General features: G+C 41.1%; 1 protein-coding gene across 10 annotated transcripts in view; it reads left to right on the top strand.

Moving 5' to 3' along the window:
- ARVCF (ARVCF delta catenin family member) overlaps positions 1-27,727 on the top strand; it is a 505,185-nt gene that overhangs the window by 183,552 nt on the left and 293,906 nt on the right. The gene's annotated exons all lie outside the window — the stretch shown is intronic.

Below are 27,727 nucleotides of genomic sequence, written 5' to 3'. Positions count from 1 at the left end.
TGTGTCAATCAGATCTTTTATCTGTATGGTAGACACCATTAAAAAATTCAGTTTTACGTAGAGTTATCACATCATGATTTCAAATACCACAATTATTTCCTATTCTAAATAGGTAGAAATACTGTAGTATCTGTGTGACAACTGTTGATTTCTTAATTGCAGCCACTATCCGTTACATACAATATCTGACTTCCTTGTGTAATTCAAAATAGCATGCTATTTTTTACTAACCATGCATTCACTATGTGGTAATTCCTTGGTAACTTGCATTACTGATTCAGTGTTCTCTCCAGAGATTACTGAAATCATGTGGTCTAACTGTTACACTTTTACATACAGTAGTCACATTTTAGAGCAAAAAACTATCTGCTACTGTACTGGATAGATTGTTTTATTGAGTTATGATATTATCCATTGTTCCAATAAACAAGACGTTCCTGGCATTCTTCCCGTAGCTCTCCAGATTTAGTATATATGGTTTCTGCAGCCTGATTTATTTGTTTATAGATAAAGAAAAGAATCTAATTTCAGAACAGAATCAGGTTTCAGAGTAGCAGTCATGTTAGTCTGTATTCGCAAAAAGAAAAGGAGTACTTGTGGCACCTTCGAGACTAACAAATTTATTTGAGCATAAGCTTTGTGAGCTACAGTTCACTTCATCGGATGCATTCAGTGGAAAATACAGTGGAGAGATTTATATACATAGAGAACATGAAACAATGGGTGTTACCATACACACTGTAACAAGAGATTGATCACTTAAGGTGAGCTATTACCAGCAGGAGAGCGGGAGTAGGGGGTGGAGGGGAGAAACCTTTTGTAGTGATAATCAAGGTGGGCCATTTCCAGCAGCTGACAAGAATGTCTGAGGAACAGTGGGGGGTAGAGGGGGGGAATAAACATGGGGAAATAGTTTTACAGAATCAGATTATTATTTTCTTCATTTCTGTGGGATGAGAATTGTACAAAACAACATAAATTAGAGATTAAATAACTGAATTTCAAGATATTCAGGATATGGGGCATGTTGATTTTTATCCAGTCCTAAAATTGCACATGATAGCAATATCACTATAAATTGAAATAATCCAGTTAGTGTAAATATGCATATATGTTTATCTGATATGGTTACTCTAAAATTATACTATTTATAACCATTTTATTCAGATTCACTTTCTGATTGTTCAGGCAATGCATACTTCAGAATTGGCTACCATTTAAATCTCTCTACCTTCATGCGTATAGTAAATTGTGTATGTAAGAAACCATAATTGCATGGGCCCATGTGTATCATTATTCAGGAGTTTGAATTTTAATGCAAATTTTGCAGGCATCTTTTTTTATCTGTTCCTTTGATATTTCCCCCATGTTTAATAATATTTAGTGCTAAAATAGTGCTTTTTATTAAAGTGCCTAAAGGAAGTGTGACAGGGTCGGGCCAGATGGCTATAGGAGAGTAATAGAAAGCAGATATATTAGCCCCAGGCTAAATAGGTCCCTTTTCCCTGGGTAAGGTAACAGGGAAGGTTCCAGAACAATCAGGAACCTTCTGGAGACAATTAAGACAGGCCGATTAGAATACCTGCAGCCAATCAAGAAGCTGCTAGTATCAATTAAGGCAGGCTAATCAGGGCCTCTGGGTTTTAAAAAGGAGCTCACTTCAGTTTGGGGTGTGCATGTGAGGATCTGGGAGCAAGAGGCACTAGGAGCTGAGAGTGAGAACGCGGACTGTTGGAGGACTGAGGTGTACAAGCATTATCAGACACCAGGAGGAAGGTCCTATGGTGAGGATAAAGAAGGTGTTGGGAGGAGGCCGTGGGGAAGTAGCCTAGGGAGTTGTAGCTGTCGCACACCTGTTCCAGGAGGCACTCTAGACAGCTGCATTCCACAGGGCCCTGGGCTTGAATCTGGAGTAGCAGGCGGGCCTGGGTTCCCCCCAAATCCTCCCAACTCCTGGTCAGACACAGGAGGAGTTGACCTGAGCTGTGGGTTCAGAAAAACGGCCAAGCTGAGGGCTGCCATGAAGCTCCAAGGCAAGAAAATCCGCCAATAAGCGCAAGACCCACCAAGGTAGAGGAGGAACTTTGTCACAGAAGGTAAGTAACTCCCATTTTACAGGTGCAGTAATTTGCCCAATGTCACATAGCAGGTCAGAACAAGGAACTGAACCCAGATCCTTTGACCTACAGTCCAGTACGCTATCCACTGAACTATATGCTTAGGTTCATAATCCCTGCCTTAGAAATCCTTTGTATATAAATATGCTTTTTCATTACAAAAGTTAGGTATCACATTATTCATTGGGAGGCAGTGTGATGCAGGGTTGCAGCCTGGAAGTGAAGATTACAAAATCATTTTAGTTCCAGCTTTTCTATAGATGTGACCTTGAGGCTAGTCACTTAACCTTTCTGTGCGTCCGTTTCCTGTCGTAAAACGGGGATGATAACTTTCTCACCTTTGTAAAGTGTGTTGAGCTATTTGGATGGAAAAAGCTCTGAACACAAAATGTTTTACTATATATATATATATATATATATATATATATATATATATATATATATAAAAATTTTATATATATACAATTCTAATATTAACTTGTTAGGTTCTCCCTCATGGATGGAATCATAAATGTTCTACCACTCTCCAAGTGTGGAGTGTGCCTCATGTGCCATGATATTTTTGAGTTAAGTATTTTAAACTTGCCTTTTAGCACCAGCCTTTCTGATAGCAACCTATGTGGGGGAGAGGGGAGCTTTGACAAAGAATTCAGCAAGTTGATTGTCCTCTTGAGTTGTCAGTTTGGAATGCTAACAAAATGCCAGTTGTCTTTACAAGATATGTTTGCTTTTTGGCCCAGGTGTGAAATGATTGATGACAGACTTCAGAAGTGGTGAAGTACATTATTTTTATCCTACTTAACACTTTTATCCTATTTCACACTTTCAGTTAAATAAAAGTAGAATTGTAGGTGCTATTTACCATTGTGCTACAATCTGCCCTACAAAAAACATATTATCTGCTCTTGCAATCATTTTCACTTTGTTGGGGGAGGATATCACAGTGGGACATTTATGAACTAATACTACTTCTAATTCTATTGTGTTCTTCACCTCAGAATGATTCACAAGCATGGACTCTCAAATACAGTTATCTCTGAAAAGTGATGGTTTAAGAAGATATTTTGGAGTTTTACGTTTATGGTGCCTCAGTCATATACAGATTACACAAAAAAATGTTCACCTGCAAGACCCTGGAAACAGAGCCTACGCTCTGAAAGTCAGGCTGGGTTCTTTACATTTTGCACATCACCAGTAATATGGATTTTGTAGGCTGAATTTTGCCCTCTCTGACATTTGTGCCACTCTGTTGCCTTTAGTGACTTTCAGAGGTGTAACTAACTTGCCCACCCGCAGTGGCATGCTTATTGCAGCAGGTTAGAAGGAGAAAGTGCAGCAGTATTGAGCAGTATGCTCCCCTTGGGCAGCATGTTGGGATGAGGACTTTTGAAGAGTGCCCTGGGGGATAAGCGAGGTGGTTTGATGGCCAGTCCCAGGTAGTGTTGGATGGAAGAGGGACCCAGAAGGACATTCAGAGCTGCCTGGGGACTGAATTGCTCTCCCAGCATTCTGAGTGCTCCAGCTCTTTGCATAGAAGCTGGAGAACCCAGATGGCAAATGACTATTCTGCCATACTGTAGTTCTACTGCTATAATTTGGCTTAAGGAAAACTCTGCAGCCACTTTACCTGTGGAGCAGTTTAAAAAAACATAACGAATCTCTAAAACATTTCTCCTGTAGTAGGTCCCATGTAATTCCTTCATGGAGTTATTGCAAAAAGTCCAGTGACCTACTCAGGTCATGGCTAGTAGACCAACAGACAGTTTTGTGCTCACAGATTTATGTGAACATATTTTTTTCAGGTTTCAGAGTAGCAGCCGTGTTAGTCTGTATTCGCAAAAAGAAAAGGAGTACTTGTGGCACCTTAGAGACTAACAAATTTATTAGAGCATAAGCTTTCGTGAGCTACAGCTCACTTCATCAGATGCATATTTTTTTCAGCAAGTAGTGATGTGGAGGGGAGCCAATCATGATCCAGCAAATTTGATTGTTAGGCAAAAAACCTCCTATTTTGGATAGCAAATTCCTGATTGGCTCACCTAGCAAATGTTGAGGGATAATCCATTTCTTACTTTTTAAACAATCTCCATGCAGATGCGTAATTATAAAATGTGTGAAGTCTGAATGAGCTTTGTAAGCTACATTTAAGCTACAGCACTATTTTTGTCTAAGGGAAGGCCTGGTACTTTGAACAGAAATTGACAAAAGTATGAGTTTATTATGGAATTGAAGCATATCCTGCGACCTAACAGGTTAAGAATATCAAAATAATACTTATTCTTTTTAGATATATTCATGTATTAAATCCTTTTAAAATCTTGGCAGAGCACTGCTTCAAGCAACAGGGCCATTACTGTGATTCCATTCAGCTTAATTTATGCAAACTTGACAGTGTCAATAAATTGCACCAATAAAACCTTTGTTCCCAGGAAGTCAAGTTGTAGTTTAATGCTTGACTCTTTGGAATGACTCTGGATTTCCATGATAGTTGGATGGGTTTCATTTGCTGAACATGGGATCCCCTATGATTGGCAGATGAACCAGTAAAAGCCTTTCTACTGAACCTTTTTTCTCAAAGGCTCACTGTGAAATATTAATTCACATTTTAAAAAAATACCTGCATTAAAGGGATGTTAAAGTTCTGACTCTGACCAACAAAAGGATTGAAATTCACAGTTAAGGATCAAATCTCTAATACTTTAACACAGTGGAGCACAGCAGAGAAATATTAAGATAGGGCCCATTGTAGCCTTTGTATTAGAATTTTGATCCATATCTGGGATTTTCCATCCTCTTATTGGCTTAAGTCATAATGCTTTGGGTGAATTTTCTTTGAATTCACATTCAGAGCCAAATCATGCCATCCTTGGACAGTCAAATTTCCCATTGGCTTCAGTGGGACTTCTGTCTAGGTAAGAATTGGGGGAAGACAACAGTGTTTGGTTCCAAATGTCAATGATATTGTAGTAACTATGGTTAAGGTTGAGATTTTGTCACATTTATTTTTATTAAAAGTCTCAGACAGGTTGTGGACAATTAAAAAAAATTCACTTGAGCCTGTGACTTTTCTGAGACTTTTACTAAAAATAACAGGGGTGGGGAAGGGGAGGAGGAATGACAGCTAGAGCCCCATGGCGGGGGTACGAGTGGGGACTGCAAGCCTGAGTCCCACTGCCACAGGTGGGGAGGAGCACACAGCTCCGTCCCTGTCCAAAGCTGCGAGGTGGAGGTACACAGCCCACCTCCAGCCCTGGCTGCAGCTGTGGGTGGTAGGAAGAGGGAGCACAGCCCCAGCCAAAGCCATGGGATGGGGGTGCACAGCCCCAGCTCTGGCCCCAGCTGAAGCTGCTGAAGCCGAAAAAGACACAGAGGTCTGGTAAAGTCACAGAATCGGGACTTCTGTGACCTCTGTGATTAAATCGTATCCTTAACTATGTTGCATGTACCTGCTATAAGGGAATTTGTGCCACAGCTCTCAATTACAGAAAATAGATATTTAGAGTGGAAACCCTATTGCATGCTAAAGGACACTGCCAAAATTTATACAGAATTATCAAAACTCTATTGAACGGTCACATACTTTTACTTAGGTTTCAGAGTAGCAGCCATGTTAGTCTGTATCGGCAAAAAGAACAGGAGTACTTGTGGCACCTTAGAGACTAACAAATTTATTAGAGCAGAAGCTTTTTTTATACTTTTACTTACAGAGCCAGCTAGTATAAACATATTTTCAGTGACTTGTTTTCCTCATTTCTTCCAGGCACAGTGCAAAGCCCATCTATTTTTTCCCCCATTGGTCATAGATTCATAGATACTAAGGTCAGAAGGGACCATTCTGATCGTCTAGTCTGACCTCTTGTATCCCAAGAAAGGGGAAAAAATTCATAGGAAGGAATTGTAACCAAGCAGGATGTGCAAGCATCTTAGAGAGGTGATTAAGAAGAAGCAGAAAGCATACAGGGAGTGGAAGATGGGAGGGATCAGCAAGGAAAGCTACCTTATTGAGGTCAGAACATGTGGGGATAAAGTGAGACAGGCTAAAAGTCAAGTAGAGTTGGACCTTGCAAAGGGAGTTAAAACCAATAGTAAAAGGTTCTATAGCCATATAAATAAGAAGAAAACTAAGAAAGAAGAAGTGGGGCCGCTAAACACAGAGGATGGAGTGGAGGTTAAAGATAATCTAGGCATGGCCCAATATCTAAACAAATACTTTGCCTCAGTCTTTAATAAGGCTAAAGAGGATCTTAGGGATAATGGTAGCATGACAAATGGGAATGAGGATATGGAGGTAGATATTACCATATCTGAGGTAGAAGCGAAACTGAAACAGCTTAATGGGACTAAATCGGGGGGCCCAGATAATCTTCATCCAAGAATATTAAAGGAATTGGCACCTGAAATTGCAAGCCCATTAGCAAGAATTTTTAATGAATCTGTAAACTCAGGAGTTGTACCGAATGATTGGAGAATTGCTAATAATATTTCCTATTTTTAAGAAAGGGAAAAAAAGTGATCCGGGTAACTACAGGCCAGTTAGTTTGACATCTGTAGTATGCAAGGTCCTGGAAAAAATTTTGAAGGAGAAATTAGTTAAGGACATTGAAGTCAATGGTAAATGGGACAAAATACAACATGTTTTTACAAAAGGTAGATTGTGCCAAACCAACCTGATCTCCTTCTTTGAGAAAGTAACAGATTTTTTAGATAAAGGAAACGCAGTGGATCTAATTTACCTAGATTTCAGTAAGGCGTTTGATACCGTGCCACATGGGGAATTATTAGTTAAATTGGAAAAGATGGGAATCAATATGAACATCAAAAGGTGGATAAGGAATTGGTTAAAGGGGAGACTACAGCGGGTCCTACTGAAAGGCGAACTGTCAGGCTGGAGGAAGGTTACCAGTGGAATTCCTCAGGGATCGGTTTTGGGACCAAGTTTTCCTTTCCTCAGATCATCCTAGTAGCCCTTCTCTGTACCTGCTCCAGTTTGAATTCATCCTTTTTAAACATGAGACCAGAACTGCACATAGTATTCCAGATGAGGTCTCACCAGTGCCTTGTATAATGGTACTAAAACCTCCTTATCCCTACTGGAAATACCTCTCCTGATGCATCCCAAAACCGCATTAGCTTTTTTCACAGCCATATCACATTGGCAGCTCATAGTCATCCTATGATCAACCAATACTCCAAGGTCCTTCTCCTCTTCCGTTACTTCTAATTGATGCGTCCCCAGCTTATAACTAAAATTCTTGTTATTAATCCCTAAATGCATAACCTTACACTTCTCACTATTAAATTTCATCCTATTACTATTACTCCAGTTTACAAGGTAATCCAGATCCTCCTGTATAATATCCCGATCCTTCTCTGAATTGGCAATACCTCCCAGCTTTGTATCATCTCCAAACTTTATTAGCACACTCCCACTTTTTGTGCCAAGGTCAGTAATAAAAAGATTAAATAAGATTGGTTCTTTGGAGAAGGGAGAGAGTTGAGGATTAGAGATTATGGCATCTTGCTTTATTCTTATGATGGGTAAATATTAGCACTGTGGCACTGTGTGGGCAGTCCAATATATTGCAGCCTTGCAAAATTCTGTACACCCACTCACTTAAGGTGATTTAAATTTTTTTTGACAGGCAAGTAAAATATCATTAGTTTTTGCATTACCATCAGTCATCATGGTAAAGCGCAGGCGGGTAGATTTTGTGCCTCGGATGGTAAAGTTTCATGTCACTTTTGCAGAGCAGAGGGATAGCTCAGGGGTTTGAGCATTGGCCTGCTAAACCCAGGGCTGTGAGTTCAATCCTTCAGGGGGCCATTTAGGGATCTGGGGCTTTGAGCAGCAGGTTGGACTAAGATGACCTCCTGAGGTCCCTTCCAACTGTGAGATTCTATGACTGTTATGTTATCATTATATTATACTCATAGTATCCATTTTATTTTTTATATTTAAAACTTGTAAAGCACCTAGAGCCTGTGACATCATCTTGGCTGTAAATAAAAATTAATATTCATTATCTCATTTCCAAGCTATTTGCATGAAGATATTTACCCCATTTTAATCATCATCTTGCTGTCAGGTTGAGTCCAGTCCAATGTCTCTGGACTCGTAATTCTTTCACTACAAGTCACCTGTGATGCCACAAAAAACGGACAGTAACAGGGAAGAGGAGTAAGAGAGAACTTGCATCTGCACATTAATAGCTTGATGGGGTCTTCTAATGGTGAAGTTGCTAGAGATATGCTAAACCTGCTTGTAAAGTTCCACCACAGTCATGAAACTATATTACTTGCAGTTGCTTAGCTGTTTATAATAATTGGTGTTCATTCAGATTAGAAGAACAGATGTGCAGCCACATACTGTATCTTAAATCTGAAGGTTATAAATATTTAAGATGCAAATCAGATCTGTGCAGCAGAATTCTTGCTTCCATACTTTTGACAGTTAGACCTATTCATCAGTTTTATCACACCTGATGCTTGTTAAAAGGACACTGTCAGGGCGGGCAGAACTAAAATTAGATCTGTCACTTCTGTTTCTGGTTTGTGCACACTCATGTCGCACTGCCCTCCGTTCTACCTGCTGCATTCTTGTGAGCAAGGAGTGGGTTTGAAATGTAATGAACAGTATTCTTGGACAGTAAGTCTCTTGTAAATCTCAATATTCTGCTTGCCTCTGAGATCAGAGCAGACAGATCCGCAGTGCAGCATGATGTCCCCACAGTTTCAAACAAATCCCATGCCTTTATTTGTTATTTCGACCTGTGTTTTAACTTTTTATTTTATTAGGGGAACAAAATGAAAGAGCTAGCATGTATTCATGGTACTAAATACTGGGCCGGCAGGTAAGATAAATGACCTCAAAACTGATGAACACATTCAATCTTCAAGCCTTGCTAATGTGCATCTGTTCAGACCATCTTTAGCTCCACACATATTAATCCTGCCAGGATCACAGCTAGTCTCAGGAACTATGGTGATGAATGTGGTGTAAACACTTAGATGAAATAGTATCGATAGACAGCTGGCAGGGGTCATTGCCAGCTCAGTGTGTGTGCATTAAAATGTGAACTATGTTTCCTGACCCCAGGTCCTACCCTAGAATGCCCTTCCATGGCTCGTCATGGGGGGAATGTGGACAGACCATAATTTTTGGCAGGAACCAGGGTTAGGTATGGAAACATCCTCCTCAAACTCACCCTGCTTTGCATTAATTTCATTGGAGTCTCACATTTATACCAATAGTAAATTTAATCCAGTTAGTCTGTTTTGATATTTGATACATGTACTTTTGCAAATGATGTAATATGGTTTATTCAATTAAAATTTAGTTTAAAAAATTGTGCTCCAAAATGGATCTGGATCTATTGCCTTTACAAGGAAACTTAGACCTTGCTTACTTTCTGGGGCCAAACCATGGTATATTAAATCTCAGAACGAAACTACTAGCACATACATAGGCAAGTTAGTGAAAAAAATTTACTGATCAGAAGCTTGTTTCCATATAGGTTCTGAATTTTGGCAGTGCTAAACTACTTGGGTTTTTTCCCCTTTTCAGCATTCAGTGTCTCTCTGCCAAGAGATGTCTTTCCAGTTGCAAGAAACCCACATGTAATGTGTTGGCACCCGTTTTCAAAAGTGGCCTCTGATTTTAAGTGTTCAACTGGAGACACCCATATGACCTGATTTTTCAGAAGTGCTGAACATCCACAACATTGACTGAAATCAGTGGTAACTGCAAGGGCTCAACTCCTCCGAAAATTGGGCCCAATTTTCTTTAAATTTGGGCACCCAAAATAAGAGGTTACTTTGAAAAAGTGGTTCTAAATATCTAGCCATCTGCATTAACATTTAAGTACCCAGGGATATCACAAATTAGGGAAGACTGGAAATGACTAACCTATAGCCTTCCTAGACAATAGGCTGAATCCTGCTCACCTCACTTGAGCAAGTACTCCTTTTTCAGTCTCTGGTACTGCTTGTATAATTAAGACAAACAGGATTTTTGTCGTTATATGAGCACTTAGCAGGAATCATACAGAATTCTATGTGATAATTATCATGTGGCTTAAAACCCAGACAGCTTCTTGAAAACAAACCTCGTCTATGCCTATATGTTATTTTAAACTAGGAAGTTTAAAAAATATCAAGCATTGCCGAAACTAGCTCATCATTAGAAATATGGTCATTATACCATGGGAGCATGTGCAATATTAACACTGTCTCTATTTACTCCTCCTCCCCAAGTGCCAGACACTATTCTTCATCCACATGCCCAGCTCTTGTTGGTATAAAAGAAGTGTTCCTAGTAATTGTAGGCTGAGATTTTTTCAAAACTGTGTGATTTGAATGCCTAGTTTGTATTGAAATGAATAGTTTTCTATAACCCTAGGCATCTTTGAAGAACTCATCTGTTACGTTATAGCCACAAAGAGTGTGGATTTTTCTAAGAATTATTTTCCAATTCATCTTTCTTATGCAATCACCTCTTTTCTTTCCTGTCAGAGTTGTGGAGTAGGATGGCATCAACTGCATCTTGCCATAGCCATTCACTAGGCTATTTTTCCTGCTTGTGTATTCTTTTCTAGCTGTGGTCTCCATAGTAGCTGAATCAGGTACCAAAGTGATATCCTCAGAAGATCTCTAGTTTCAATTACTTATTTCAAACCTTGTTATACTCTTTCTAGGCAAGTTCTTGTAATAGCCACATGACAGAAATGCACTCAAAGGGATAAATACAACGATTCAGGCTCGTATTGACACTATCTTTACCTTTAGTTCCAAATGCACATTGGCATAGGCATACATTGCCAATTCTCACTTGGCATTGCTGCTTCTGTTGACAGAGTGAAAGCATGGATCCCTTAGGCTCATTCCTTGCCAGTTTTGCTGTGTTCTTCCCACTCAGAAGATGAATTTGTATCAGCAAGTTTCATATGCTAGGTTTTCTGGCATGTGCTGCACTTTTCAGTATTAGCATCTGGATATTTACTTGAATGCTAGGTTGGTCTCTCAAAGGTCTTTGATCTCTTGTTCATGCCTCCGGTGTTAATAAAATGCAGTGTTAGGGACAGAAATCAGGCTGTCATTGAAGGTAGCTACAGTCAGTTTGCTATAATTGCTAATTTTCCTGTGATTTGTGATTTGATAGTTAAAGGAGAACTGGCAAGTATTCTAATAACTCTATTTTTTACTCTTGTTTTTTGTATCCTCTCAGAACCTGGAACACATTCTTTCCTGATCAGTTCTGTGAATTTAGCAGAAAGATTTTCCTCCTAATTTTTTGTAAAGAAATCAACAAACCCCTGACATTAACAAGGTTAATCATTGTTAGCACAGCTCTAAGTATATGGTTTGTTAATTTATTCTCCCATAGCTGGCCCAGCAGATGAACACAAAACCTTGTAGATCCTATGAAAATAGTTTAAAGATATCTGCAACAAGAATGTAATACATTTCCTACATCTGTAAAGGTAAACTAGATAATGAATATCAGATAACATCCACCATCAAGAAAAAGGAAGCAGTATGGTCCAATAGATAGGGCACTGTACTGGGAATCAGGAGGAATGGGTTTTATTCCATCTTTGCCATTGACTTACAATACTAACATAAGCCAAACTTCAGGCTGTGTCCATTAAAAAAAATAAATCTTCAGCTTATACATTTGACAAGTTACTACAGGGAGGATAGGGATGACCTGTTTTTCACCCATTGAATATAGTGTATGCAGATGTGTGCTTTGCTTATCTACTGGCACTGGCCAAGTGGAGTAGTGGTGTTTCTGTAATTTGATTTTAGTGTAAATTTCCTTTGAGTTTTATTACAGAATGAATAATACAATGCGTAGATGAGATAATTTAGCAAATGCCCCTGCTTACGTTTGTTTCAAGGTATTCAGATTCCTGCTTCTGTACACATATGGTACAGATAGTAATATTGCTTTGACCTTTTAAATGAATGGTTAGAACGCCTTTTGTTGTTTAACCCAACAGATGTGCATAATTCTATAGCTACTGAACTCCCTAACCTGAGAATCAGTGGTTCTCAACCAGCGTTCCAGGGCCACGAGCAGGTTTCAGGGTGTCCACCAAGCCTGGTGTTAGACTCGCTAGGGTCCAGGGCAGAAAGTCAAAGCTCCGCCATGTGGGATTTCAGCCTGGGGCCCCAAACTCCACCACCTGGGGCTGAAGTTGAAGCCTGAGCAACTTAGCTTTGTGTTGCCCCCTATAGTGTGGGTCCCTGGGCAATTGCCTTCCTTGCTACCCCCTAACACCAGCCCTGGCTTTTAAATGCAGAAAAACAGTTGTTGTGGCACAGCTGGGCTATGGAGTTTTTAGAGCATGGGGGGGTGGGCTCAGAAGGAAAAAGGTTGAGACCCATGAGTTAGAAAACCAGAAATGTTTATGTATTTTTTTCAGTAGATAATATAATTTAACTGTCCAATCAACATCATGTTTTCAGTGATCCCATATTTTATTTCTTTAAGATCTGGATATTTGCATACCTGGGAATAAATATATCCTGATCCATTTTAGTAACTCTTTCTGTTATAAAAAGTAGTTGACCATAGCTAGGTCAAATGTCTTAATGTGATAGCTTCCCATTAAGTAGCCTACAATAATCAATATGACTGCCCGGCAGTCTGAACATATTAGAAATGAAACATATTGCTTACACACGTTCTGGACTTGGAACACAAACAAATATGTTTAGTGTATTCTCTTTTAGTAAGCTTTCTTTTGTTGTGTATGTGTTTCGGTTTGTCAGTAAGGGTTAGTAAACTTTGATCTACAGCAACTATAAATGATTCATTTCTTCTTTCCTTATGTATCTATCTAGCCATTTCTTTTACATTCATGGGGCTTAATGGGTTGGATGCTATTTATAATTCCTTTTTCTGGCCATTGTTTTTCAATGTAGAGTGCTACTGCATTTCACCTTTAATTTTCACCTTTCTCCATGGGACTGTTTATATTAGTGATCTTAATCTGTGCTAATGGAATGCTGCTCAGTGCATATGACTGAAGAAATCCAAGGTAGAATTTGCCTGCTTTGCTCCCTTTTATATGAATGTCACATCACCTTTCCGGTCAATGTTGATAAATATGCCCTTCTAGATTATTTTTGAACAAAAAACAAAGGAAAAACTCTTCCTGCAATTAGTATATATATTAATTAGTATACACACACACACACACACATCTTTTTTGTGTTAAATAAATGAAACTAATATAATCGCTCTGTTCCTTGGATGACAACTTTCACATGCTTGTAATGTTTATCTGCCCAGAATTCAGTGGCAGAATATCCTCCCCTGATAGTAATATGATTGACCAGGCAACACTTTATGGGGAGTTTGGAAAGGGCACTTGAAATGATCCAACTCACAGTTATCGACACCGTCTTTTGATTTTATAATTGTTCGTTACTTCTAACATGTTTGCAATTGGTCCAACTGGGACTCATTTCTATAAAGTTCCTTGTGACAAGCACCGCACTGCTTATGTTCCTCCATGGAGATCCTCATGTTGATTTGACCATTCTCCCACCACATACACACAGTCACTCACTCTTGGCACTAAAGATAGGCCAGTTGGCCTTTGAAAAAGTGAGGTGCATTCCACTGCCTTGATAACAGCTTTGCAACTGTTAATTTCCTGTTTTCTTCAATTGTGCTCAAAAATGCTGCTTGACATAGATAACTATAAGAGGTGGCAATTAAGCTGAGGCCTTGTTCTATAATTTTTTATTAGAAAGAAAGGGATGTTTTTGTGGTTAAGGGAGGGTTGTGAATTTGGAAATCTGGATTCAATTTATGCCTGTCTTTGACCTTCAGCAACCTTCTTAATCTCTCTGCATCATTTTCCATACTTCTGCTTCTATGTTGCATTCTTTTCTCCTACCCTTTGTCTCTTGTCTGTTTAGAAAATAATGGGAAGGTAGGGACCACCTCTTTACTATGTTTTTGTATGATGTATAGTATGGGTGGGGGGGCTAAGTTAATTGGAACTGTTAGGTACTATTGTAATAGTAATTCATGCTATTGTTGTATAACTCATATTGTAGACTATAATTATTAATAATATTACTTAGTCCTAATGTAACTTTGAAACAGAATACAGTTCTTAAGGTAAGGCAGGCTTTTTAAATTTAACTCATAAAATGCTGTTAATTGTCAAATGTCCCCCCCAGATAATTTGGGGAGTCCTTTCTTCCTTTTTTCTATGGAAAAAAAAGAACTTGATATTTTTAGTACATATTTTAAGCAAGAAGTAATCCATCAAAATAAAATGTCTCATAGCTGCCTTTTCTTCAGAGTTGAGACCTTGCCAGCTTAATTGCTAAGCCGGTAGACATTAGCCACTGGCAGCCAGTACAGCATAATTAAAATTCTAGAAGGATGTCAGATAAACACAAAAACATCTGACAATGTTGACTGTAGAGTGCTTCTGGTTATTGTAATTATAATGAAATTGTTACAGCATTGTATGATTTTATAACAGCTAATCTGTGTTGTAAGAAGACAATAAAGAATGGATTGGAAATCACAGTTTTCTTTGTAAATCAAAATTGTTACAAAGATTTCCTTTTTAGAGTTTACTACTGAAAAATCCAGATTGCTTTAGAAGTCTGTCTTCTGAAGGAGATATCTAAAGCCTCTTCCTACATTTTGTCTCTACTTTTACAGTAAATTTTTCAAAGAAATTATCTGAATAGTTGGTGACACAAATATATTACATTTCCCATTTTCTTTAGGAGAAATCTTGCTATTCCTTATCAAAACCTTTTGAAATGGCCACCATGATTCCATTTGGCTACCAATTTAATTAAATTACAGTGAATTGGCTTGTTAATTGCTAGAAACTCAAATACACTGGTGGACAGAATTCACTGCTGGAATTAGTGGAGCTTTGCCTCCTGCAGTGAATGGTGAACTTGGTCATCCACCCTAAAACTAAACAACTTGTTTCTTTCCTTTTCACTCCCTCCTATGTCCACTTCTGACATTTTTATTTGGTTCCTTCCACTCTAGTTTTCTCTCCTTTCATTCCCTATCTGTCCTGCGCTTGGTACTGCAAGAGTGCATAGGCAGTAACCCTGATTTAGGGAGCCAGGCTCTGAAGCCTCTTCCTTGCCCTAAATCTCAATTGGGCTTCTGAAATGGCTAAAGAGCTAAGTAGGGTTGGAGTTAAAAGCCCTTTGCTCAGCAGGAAATCAACTGGCCATGCAAAAGAGAAGGATTTTCCTGCTGGGGGGATGAGTGGATACTACTGGGGTAATTTAGAAGCTGTGCAGTTTCCACAGTGAATTTAAAACAATGTTTTTAAAGTGGTATTTGATCCTCAGCAGAAACTTTTCAAATTGAATTTGATTGTGTAAAACAATTCTGTTTCTCTCACATATGAGACTGTGGTTTTGTATATCTTGAAGATTAAAAGTTACTAGAATTATTATTCTTTTAGTGAATGATTGGCTTTGTTGCAGAGCACCATGAATCATATATCTACTTCATGACTTGTTATTTATACTATACAAAGTTACAATAATTCTTGTATTGAAATTGAAATTTATGGCCCTAGTGTTATATTTGTGTTGAGATCTGAGCAAGCTGTTTTAAATGATGAAGTTTTGTTGAAAAGAGCAAAGAAATATGTAAGCTGTTAAAATAAAATTAAACATTTATACTCAGGTCTCTTGCAAGTGGTAAATTTATCTTATTGATTGACTAACTGTTCATGACAAAACCAGATTGAATGTGACATTCTGTGGAGAGTATACGCAAAAAGAAAAGGAGTACTTGTGGCACCTTAGAGACTAACAAATTTATTAGAGCATAAGCTTTCGTGAGCTACAGCTCATCGGAGCTGTAGCTCACGAAAGCTTATGCTCTAATAAATTTGTTAGTCTCTAAGGTGCCACAAGTACTCCTTTTCTTTTTGCGAATACAGACTAACATGGCTGCTACTCTGAAACCTGTGGAGAGTATGTTCAAGAAGAATGATTTTCAGTGCTGCATGTTCTTGGCAAGTATATTTTTTAATTTGTTTGGAAGTTGTTACTTATTAAAACTTCCACATGGTGATGTTTCTATAATGGCATATGAGTAATTCATTTCAGATCAAAAACATTGTGATTAGGAATGGGTGTACTTATACAAGCACAGACTTAATAGTTTCCTGAATGAACCTACACTGTTTTCCCATTACAACCTCTCAAGAAGGCCTTGGTGCTCTCCTCCTATCTGTCCATTACACATTGGTTCTGCTTCACGGCTCAATGTATGCTGAGCGAAAAGTCAGTTAGAACTACTAAGTTCTGCAGTGGGATCTTCAAAGGTATGAAGGGCTGGGACATCGGTGTATCACCATTTGGAGGGGAGGCTTGTGGTTACTGGAGTATAATAGCTGGGTAAAGAGGGGATCTTGGCTTGCTGGAGGAAAGGGAAGCTTGGGGCAGGGGTTCACTGGAATACAGAGTGGGAGTGGGAGTCTGATAGATCTTAATGTTCTTCCAAACCAAGATAAGGAGTACTTGTGGCACCTTAGAGACTAACAAATTTATTAGAGCATAAGCTTTCGTGAGCTACAGCTCACAAACTTTGTGAAGTTAGCTCAGAGTACTGTTCATGCCCTGCTTGCCTCGGAGCAGTCTCCATGGGAATTTCTATGCTGTGGTGGGAGTTAGGTTTGGGATGGAACAGAGGCAGAAGCCCACATGAGACAAGGGGGAGAACTGTGGTGGGGGTGAGGATAAAAAGCCAATTCCCGCTTTCCTTTTTAAATGAGGACTTTCCCCGTAACACTTTTGAGAACATAAACCCAAAAGAGGCACAATCAGGCGGTGGGGGGGGCAGCCTGGGCTCCCCTCTGGGCACCTGAATAAAACTGGGTGGCATAACAATGGAGCCCCTTATCTGCTGGCATGAGGGAGGGGTGAGTGGGCCAAATTTGAGCAGTACTATGAACCAAAGGCACCAGGCTGCAATGCCACTCACTCAAACTTGGCTTGGCCATACCTCTGTTACTATAGAGGGGTGGGTGTCATGATGGAAGGGTGGCCAGTCCAGATGTGTGTGAATCATGTTGCCTCCTGGTGCACAGGGTTGCAGTGCCACTCAGATTTGGCCTGTTTTGGTTGGTTGGCCCCATGACTTTTGAAGTCCCTCCGGTACCTTTGGGTTCTTAACTGCACAGGTCCAGTAGCCAAAATCCCCTCAAGGAGCGTGTGTTCCCTTTATGGGCTACACACTCCAGGCTGACATCCATGCTGTGCAAGGCCGGCCTACTTGTGAGATGGGCAGGAATTCAGAATGTCGCTCATACAGACTGAGAAACTCTTATTTACACATCTTTGGTAAAGAGAAAAAGAATTCCATATATGAAAGCTGCTGATGTTCAGTGTTGTTGGCCTGAACTTGCTACGTAGTCATTAGAAGTCTGATCCTTCAATTCTTACTTAGGCAAAACTCCCATTGAAATAATAACAGGTCTACAAAGAAGAATTTCTCCTTTGGAGAAGAAAACCAACTATTTGCAGCCAGAGCCTCCTTCGGTCCTTAAGAACTTTATTGGCACTAAATTACAGCACCACCAAACCTGGGTCTTCACATTTTTTTTTAAGTTTTCAGGTTAAAATTTGAATATAATTTAAATGGGAGTGAAAAGTGATCCTTCCAGATAATGTAATACATTTGTGGTGCTCCTCTATAGAAGGGTCTGGTTATACCATGAAGAATTATATTTCTGGATTGGGGTATATTTATTGTGCATCAAAATTGGGTAATTCATCAACTAAATTAAATGAAACTTAATATTAGCATATAATATAATAAAACTTCTTTTAAAAATTTGCATAAAAGGTGATCAGATGTTACATTTTAATTTAATTGGGCCTGATGAACCCTTGTGCATATTAGGTTGTAAAATTTAAATTACATTTTCTTAGAAAAGATACTAAAGTATAGTTTAATTGCCTCTCTCAAGATTTATTTAGCAATCTTGTTTACACAGTTTTGTTTTTATATATAATTATTTGAACTTGGTTATTAAAACATTACTATGTCCCATGTACATTATACATGAAACATCTATTTGCTTTTCAATTTCTAGATGTCTTCTGTTTGTAATCAGTAACCTTACAAAGATGATAATCTCAGCCTTCAGCAGTTTCTTCACAGAAAAATTGTATATTAGCATTAAATAGTTCAAAATTTATAAATTATGGCTACTCAGTGGATTTTGCAAATCTCCAAATTGTGTACAGTTGCTAATCTGTATGGCATGTTGGAAAACAAAATTTGGAAATGTTGCCTTTTAGATATAAAAATATCCAGAAATTGTCTGTTGTAGAGTAGCTTTTCATTCCATGTTGGGAAGAAGTTGTCCTCATGTAGTATTAAAAAGCACAAAAATGTTTTGGCTTCTTAAATTACAAATCCACAAAAATCCTTGACAATTTCTTTAGTGCCTAGGATTAGTTTAAATTTACTTGCTGGTGTCATATTAAATTAAAGCGAAATGTTGTTTTGTGCTGGCTTTTGTAGTTATAGACGGCTTTTTAATTTTCCTTGAAGGTAGAAATATGGTAAACTAAAAATTACTGTTTCAGCAAATTACTGTATGAATTTACAATAGAAAGTAGGTGCATTTAGTTTTCCAACCTTAAGTTAGATGGCATTTCCTTAATACATGATTTACATCACTGCCATCTTGTAACGACTTTGGTGACATTTTATAGGCCGCTGTGCATTTTAAGTCCTGACATTTTAAAAAGCCATGGTTCTTGTTTATGGCATATATGTGTGCTGATGTGCTTTTGTTCCCTTCTTATGTAATATTTATATACAATTTACTGGTAATAACAGCTCTCACCCTTAAAATCTGCATTATGGGCCTTCTTCCTTGTTTTATTGATATTTTAATATAAAAGCAACCATATATTGGAGTTAGGGAACAAGCACGGACAGAGTAAGAAGTTGTAGGAGGAGATGAAGGCAGAGGTCTAGGCTGGGACAGAGCAGTGAAGGTGACAACATGTTCTTAATGCATACATGTTTATTTGCCCATCCTTTTTGCAATTCAGGGCATTTTGATGTTCTGGTAGTTTCTTCTGCCTGAAAATATTTATTTGCATTAGTGGGCACAAGGATGGTTTAGTTGTCTCTAATTTCTTTTTTTTTTAATACTGTAGATGTTTGTGGTTGAGAGAATGTAAAAAGCCTAAGAATCTTGTAACAGTGTGACTGCGGTAATTAGTTACGAGTGAGAGAGAACAAGCCATTAGAAAAGCCATTAAAGGTTTGTCTCCACCTTTCTCATCTCAGTGCTGTAAGATATTTGATGTTATCGCGGATTTTAAGTATAGCATTTTAATAATGAAGTACAGATTATTTTATTAAGTGTCATGTGCTCTGAGCTGGTGTGTGTCTCTTTCTTTTGTGTGTGTGCGCACGCACATTAAAATGGACAGCAGCCAAGAATTGAAAAAGGACTCCAACCTATAATACTGAGCATCAACAAACTCCAGGCTGGCAGTGACTCTGGGCTTGATTTCTCCCCTCACACTACAGCAGTGTAAGTGACAAGGAACTCCTCTGAAGCCTCTGGTGTTACAGGTCTTCTGTAGACACAACTAGCTACATTTTCAGTCTAGTTGATGGCAAGTGAGGAAATGCCTTTCCCAAAAGAGGCCATGTGCTGTTGCAACCAGCATAAAAGAATGAGGGACCCCCACAATAGGCCTGAGTATGGTTTGATTTTTAAAATGCCAGATTGGGAGTCCTGGCAACTGATGTACTCTGTTTATCCACAGGATGGATGCAGTGGCAATTTGGCCTTCCTTACACTTGGTCTATCCACATGCCTAATTCTGACCTGTGGTATAGTATATTCCTTCCTATATTGGGGTGGGCAAACTATGACCTGGGGGCTGCATCCAGCCATCCAGACATTTTAATCTGGCTCTCGAGCTTCCGCCAGGCAGCGGGGTCTGGGGCTTGCCCTGCTCCATCTGGGGAGCAGGGTCGGAGGCTTGCCTCACTCTGCGCGGCTCCGGGAAGCCATGGCATGTCCCCCCTCTGGCTTGTACACATAGGGGCAGCCAGGAGGCTCTGCACGCTGCCCCCACCTCAAGCGCTGCCCCCGCAGCTCTCATTGGCCAGGAATCACAGCCAATGGGAGCTGCAGGGGTGGTGCCTGCAGATGGGGCAATGTGCAGAGCCACGTGGCTGCGCTTCTGTGTAGGAGCCGGAGAGGGTGACATGCCGCCGCTTCTGGGAGCTGCTTGAGGTAAGCGTCCCCCAGAGCCTGAACCCCTGACCCCCTCCTGGGCCCCAATCCTCTGCCCCAGCCCTGATCCCCCTCCTGCCCTCCGAAACCATTGGTCCCAGTGCAGTGCCCCCACCTGCATCCCAAACCCCTTATCCCCAGTCCCAGAACCCACAGCCAGAGCCCTCACCCCCCCACACATATACCTGAACCTCCTGCCCCCTCCTGGAGCGCCCTCCCGCATCCTGAACTCCTATTTCCTAGACCCACCCCAGAGCCTGTACCCCCAGCTGGAGCTTGCATCCCCTTCCAGACCCCAACCCCCAATTTTGTGAGCATTCATGGCCCACCATACAATTTCCATACCCAGATGTGGCCACCCCTGCCCTATATGAATGTTATTCTGGGACACAGATGAGCCCAAATAAAAATCCCTCAACTTCTCATCTTGAATCATGCTTTTCTCTTACTTTAGACATGTCTTGCTTTTTCCTCTTCCTCTTTTAGGGCCTGATCTAGTTCCCACTAAAGTGAATGCCATGTTAGGTTGGAGTGAATATTTTATCAGCGAAATTGTTATTCAGCAGAGATTATGGACTGTAGAGTAAGGGGAGGAGAAGTAACTAAATGATGGAGAACAGAACAGAAAGTAGTGTAAGTGGGATTGAAAGCCAGTCAGACTTCTCTCAAAACTGATTCCAGCATCAGAGAGCTCAATCTCTCTGAAAGTGGAAATAACACAGAGACTTTTGAAAGAGGATTCCTGCATAGGAGACAATTGGATTGCTGGACATCTTACACAGCCAGGGAACTGAGATTATTTATTTAGTTGCCAATATATGTTGTTAGATTTTACCTTTCAATTCTCAGAAACCGCCTCTTTTCTACTTATGTCTGGTAAATCTCCCAAAGATGGGAAGGGAAGCAGGGAGCCAGCCAGTATCACAGCAATATCTACTTTGGATATCATTACTATTGTTCTACTGGTACCACGTTTTTACTGCCCTAATAAAATAATTATTGTTACTCTGGATCTAACACTATTAGGAGATGTAATGTGTAAGTAGTTCAGCAAATGGGGGGGGGGAGATCAATCTAAGTTATGCAACTTCAGCTAAGTGAATAACATAGCTGAAGTCGATGTACTTAGACCTACTCACCACGGTGTCTTCACTGTGGTGAATCGACTGCTGCCGCTCCCCCGTCGACTCTGCCTGCGCCTCTTGTGGTGGTGGAGTACAGGAGTCGATGGGAGAGTGCTCGGGGGTTGATTTATCGCATCTAGACTAGATGCAACACATTGACCGCTGCTGGATCGATGGCTGCCACCAATCCGGCGAGTAGTATAGACGTACCCTTAGATACTGATATGCTCCTCCCTTGCCATAGTATCTGAATGCATCACAATCTTTAATGTATGTAGTGACTGAACACACCTACGAGATAGGGAAGTGCTATTATCTCTGGGTGTGTTTACACCACAATAAAACACCTGTGGCTGGCTTGTGTCAGCTGACTCAGGCTCACAGGGCTACAAAATTGCAGTGTAGGCAGTTAGGCTCAGGCTCTTGAGCCCGAGTCACCTGACATGAGCCAATTCTGGGTGTCTTATTGCAATGTAGACACAGCCTCTCTGTGCCTCAGTTCCCTAAGTGGCCCAAGGCCTCATAGGAAGTCTGTGGTGGAGCAAGGATATGAATCCTGGTCGCCCAAGACCTAGGCTTGTGCCCTAACCACCGTACCATTCTTCCTGTTGACTCATATAGCAATCAAAAAAAAAAAAAGGAAAAAAGTTGAGGGAAGAGAAATAACCGATCTGTTAACTCAGTTATTTTTGCTGCTATAGGTTACACTGAAGACAAACCATGACTTGACTTCTTATTTAAAAAATTAACAGTACACAGTAATAAACCAGCTAATTCAATGGAGGGCATCATTTTATTGCTAACAAGCAGGAAGTAAGAGAAATTAGGATACAAACTCATTTTTCATTAAAATCAACAGGAACATTTTAAAAAATTCAAAGATAAAAGTAGTTTTCTTTAATCTTTACTTGGTTACAGCCAGCCTTATAGGATTCAGGATTTTTCAGATGAAGATAACTTGGGCCATGTCTACACTACAAAATCATGTCGACCTAAGTTACTTTAGCATACAACAGTCACATACTTGGCTGCTTGTGTTGGCGGTGTATGTAGTCACCAGGAGCACTCGTATCGATGCAGAGTGCAGTGCACTGTGGGTAGGTATTCCACTGGGCATCTCTCCACTGTCCAGGATAGGGTCTTTGGGAAGTTTTAGCAATGCCTGATGGGAGCAAAACAAGTCATGCAGGGTGACTGGGAGCATGGGGGCAATTTCCCATAATGCAGTGTTCTCCCATCCCATAATTTCATCTGCATCCCATAATTTTTGCACCTTTTTTTCAAAATCCCAGAAACCCGTGTGTCTTTCTCAGTATCCGCCATCTCTGACAGAAGCATAGAGCTGTACAGAGCGCGATTGGCATGAGGATTGCAAGCACAGGCACATGATCCTGCCGGATTTGCAGAGCCACAAGAGGAGCCACAGGCAACATGACAATACCTTGGAGGCTAGATTGCTGTGGGAAACAATTCAAGGTTGTTGGTGACATTCACGGAGCAGCTGGAGGTGGCGGAGTGCCAGTTCTGGACCTAAGAAAACATTGACTGATGGAATCACATCATAATGCAGGTTTGGGATGATGAGCAGGAGCTGCAGCACTTTTCGGATGCACAAGACCACATTCCTGAATGTGTGTGCTGAACTTGCCCCAGCGCAGGGCCATGAAAATGAGAGCTGCACTGACAGTTGAGAGCGAATGGCAATTGCACCGTGGAAACTTGCAATGCCAGATTACTGCCGGTTAGTCGGGAATCAATTTGAAGTTGGAAAATCCACTATAGGGGCTGTTACCATTTAAGTCTGCAGGGCCATTATTCACCTCCTGCTATGCAGGACTGTGACTCTCAGTCACGTGCAGGACATACTGGATGATTCTGCAGCAATGAGGTTCCCAAACTGCAGTTGGGTGATAGATGGCACGCATATCCCTATTTTGGCACCAGATCACCTTGCCACAAGTACGTCGACAGAAAGGGTTACTTGTCTATGATAATGCAAGCACTGGTGGAACACCAGAGATGCTTTACCGACATCACTGTGGGCTGGTCAGAGAAGTGCATGATGCATGCATCTTTAAGAACTCAGGCTTATTCAGAAAGCTGCAAGTAAGGACTTTCTTTTCCGACTGGTGGATTACCACTGGGAATGCTGAAATGCCAATTGTGATCCTGGGCAACCCAGTCTACCCCCTTGCTCCCATGGCTTAGGAAGCCATACACCAGCCATCCTTGACAGCACCAAGGAGCACTTCAGCTACAGGCTCAGCAGGTGCAGAATGACAGTTGAATATGCCTTTGATTGTTTGAAGGGTCACTGGCATTGTTTACTTATAAGGTTGGACCTCAGTGAGAAGAATATCCAATGGTTATAGCTGTGTGCTGTGTCATGCATAATATCTGTGAAGCAAAGGGGGAAAAGTTTCTGCAGAGATGAAGTAGCTGTCTGCTGAATTTGAACAGCAAGATACAAGGGCTATTAGAAGAGCTCAATGAGGAGCAATGCAGTTCAGCAAGGCTTTGAAACACCATTTTAATAGTGAGCCAGGGTAGTGTGTGTTGCAGTAGTGTGCTGTACCTGGCCTTGCTCTTTTGTGACCTGGTATGAATCATCTTCTGATTGCTGTGTACGTAGGAATTTAACATTGTCAATGTACCTATAAATATTGTTTGTGAATGATGATATGAGTTGTGTGACACAGTGCAGTAACAGATAATCAGGTGCTGTCAGACCTGCTCAGCACCAGCCAGCATATGCTGTGAACTAATAAAGATTAATTTTGTTCCCAGAAAAAGAATTTTGTTCTGTAATATGAACCAGGCAATAAAAATAATAATTTAAAATGTATAAATTAAGAGAACAGAACTTATGAAGGGGAGAGAACATTGATTTTACATATACCCACACCAACCATGGCTTTCACAGTTCAGTGAATGTGAAGTTGTAATTGTCTTTATGTCCCCCCAGGTACAGTGGTCGGGGTAGTGCACCAACCCCTGATGTCACGTGGAATGTTGAGGGGAGTATAGGAAGGTCCCAATATTGAGTCCTCTATGGGCTGCAGATGGAGGCGAGCATGGAATTGTTCAACCTGCAAATCTACCAGAGTCTGCAGCATCTCTGCTCTCTGTCCTGCTGCATGCCCCTCCTCTTTTCCTGAGTCTTTCTCCTCTCCACTCTATCCTTCTCCAGGCTGTCTGCAAGGGTGATCCTCCAGGCCCTATGCTCGTTCTCTGATGCAGCACTGGCTTGCAGGATCTCCTGAAATATGCCATGCTGAGTCCTCTTTCCTCCCCTCCCCCCCCATCTAGCTCAGGCATTCCGGATGTGTGTGGAGGGGACCGTGAACGCTGTAATGTCTGCAGCTGCAGACACAACACACAGAGGTACCATTGTCAGTGTATTGATGACAGAAATAAAAACTTAAGATGCCGAACTCACTCCTCTGACTCCCCAAAAGTTGTAACACTACATGCTCACTTCTTGGGATTGATTGAGCACGGCGCCAGTCACCTCACCAGCCATGGTGAGTATGGCCCTCTGGGGGTTGGGAAAATCAGGAGAGAATAGTTCAGTTGCATGATTCTAGTTGTATAGGGCAATGGAACTGAATACTGACATTGTTCTCCCCAGACGGTGATGATTTTAGCTGATACCTCAATCCTGAGGGTAAGAGGCAGAGCACAACTGCTGCTGGCGTCCCAATGCCACCTGGCCCATATGCTGCTAGCCTGTGTACTGCAGTGGTGCTGGCGGACGTAATCACTGAGTGGCTTGGAAAAGCATCCTACTGCGGCAGAAGGAAGAAAGCAGCCCTTCCCGGAAACCTTTGGCAGAGGATTGCAGAGTATCTCCATGAATGTTTCACTGAGATCTCTACGGAGGATTCTTGGGACCTCCTGGTGCACAGAAACAAACTGCATTGTATGGCCCCCGCTGCCTAACTGCAGAGGGGAATGAAAAGCAGATAGCAACTCTACCTCTCTTGGTTGTTCCACTACCTCTTCTACCACAAGTAAAAATGAGTAAATCAAAAGATGTGTCCTTCTACTTTGTGGGTGCCATCCCTGTAATTTCCAAGTAAACTGCATGCTTACCAGAGGTTCCTTCCCCTGCATCTGGCTCACCAGTGCTAGACAGGTGGGACTAGCTGGACTATGGTGGAGTCAAAACAGGTCCTGGCTTGCTGCACAGCTGGATTTCAGGGTCACCTGTCGTCCCCCATACTCCTCCTCCTCTTCTTTGTCCACCTTCTCTTCCTTGCTGTTCACAGTAGGGGCTTGTGACTCGGGCTCCTTGGAAGTATCCATGGTGCTGTTGGGGGTGGTACTGTGGTCTCCACTGAGGATGGTATGCAGTTCTTTGTAAAAGCAACAGGTCTGTGGCTCAGCACCAGATCAGTTGTTGGCTTCCTTGGCCTGCTGGTCTATCTGCTGCAGCTCCTTTGCTTTCACACAGCTCTGCTGCTTCTCCTTCATCCTCCCCTCCCCCCAAGCAATCTGCTCAGAGATGTCCCCATTTCTATGGCTGGTTCAGAGCTGTGCCAACACAGCCTTTTCTCTCCACAGGCCCAGGAGATCCAATATCTCCAGCATACTCTAGGCAGGAGCACACCTGGAGCTTGTGGCCAGCATGGTCAGCTAGGTGGCTATAAAGAGCAGCTGGATGGCTATGGAGAGCTGCTAGGTGTGCTCGCCAAGCTGAGCAATCAGGAAAAGGATTTTCAAAAATTCACAGGCCTTAAGTAGCCTGGGCAGCAGAGTTCACAATGGTGACCAGAGCAGTCAGTGTATGGCATTGTGGGACAGCTGCTGGAGGTCAATAATTGTCAATGTAAGTAACCAGTGTCAACACTCGCACTGTTGACCAGATTACATTCACTCTGACTCTGTGCTGTGTGGGGAGATGGTTTTATTAAATCGGCGTAGCTGCTTTGCGTTGACCTAAATCTGTAGCGTAAACCAGGCCTTAATTTACTTACCTACCTTCCCTCCCTTCAGATTGCAGCCAGGGTGTAAAGCTAAGAAGGCGGGTATAGAGTGGAACTGTAAGGAGCATCTGTATGTATCTAGTATTGAAGATAGGCTGTAGAATGTGAGGAATCAAGGAAGGGGTGGTCTGGGGAGGTGTCTGGTCTGAGTGCACTTGGCTGAAGAAGCAGGGAAGGAGAATGGAGCTGGAGAGGCACCAGCTCTCAAGGAGGATTGGTGTGAGTTACTTGTTTACATCTGAAATTCCTGAGCATTGTCTAGTTGTAAAATAAATACCACTTAACCTCTCTCCTTTTGTTTGAACTTGTCTAAAATTAACATTCAAAGCCCAGCCCTTTCCCCATTGAGGAGAATGAACTTCTTTCTGTTGGGAGCCATGTAGTTTTACTGCCCTACAAATAAATAATTACTGTACAATGTTTAATTGGAAAGCACTGACTCCCCCTTCCCTTTTTGGGGTTCTTTCTTCTATCTGTGTGTCAGTTGAGTAGCTGAAGAACTGATGCACTATTGGAGTAGCTGTTTGCCTCCATATTGGTAATAGATTAGCTTTCTCTGAATAGGGATACTGAATCAAGGTAAATATTTTCCTCAAATTAAAATTATATGTGGCCCTTTTGATCTGTGGAAGATGTCTGAGTTTTGTACAAACTAGAATTTCCAAACAATGTAGCTGGATATTAATAAGGTATTTTCAGTTCAGGTAGGAAGAAAAGCACCTTTCATTACAGTGCAATGGAGTCAGTCACATCCTTTACAAGACAGCAGGAATGTTTAACCACAAGCATGAAAAAAAGCTGTTGGACTTGTACTGTCTAGAAAAGATATTTTCAGAGCTCCTGATATAGATACTTGGTTTTTAAGTGGGCTGTTTTCTTCTAGGTGGGAACAACTCCTCTAGTGGAGAAGAAAAACCGAGTTAGAACTTTCACATTTTGGGGACGTTGATGTTTATTTCCCACCATTGTGGATGAAACCCACATTTTCAGGTTCCCAAGCCAATGGATCTCAGGGATCCTCCAGAAGAAAGGGATAGCTATCTTAATGGAGACTCCTAGCCAATATCCTGCCACCTGGCTCCATTAGGCCCTTGACAGTATGGTTCCTTCAGGAATCATCGTGCCAGGTGCTCCAGAAATCTTCAAATGTTTCCACCCTAGGGTAGGGGACAACAGCCTATGTCACAGCAGACTTATTCTAC

The sequence above is a fragment of the Dermochelys coriacea genome, chromosome 15, assembly GCF_009764565.3.
Source record: "Dermochelys coriacea isolate rDerCor1 chromosome 15, rDerCor1.pri.v4, whole genome shotgun sequence".
Lineage (NCBI taxonomy): Eukaryota > Metazoa > Chordata > Testudines > Dermochelyidae > Dermochelys > Dermochelys coriacea.
Note: the sequence above shows the minus strand (reverse complement) of the source record. Positions and strands in the feature narration are given on the sequence as shown.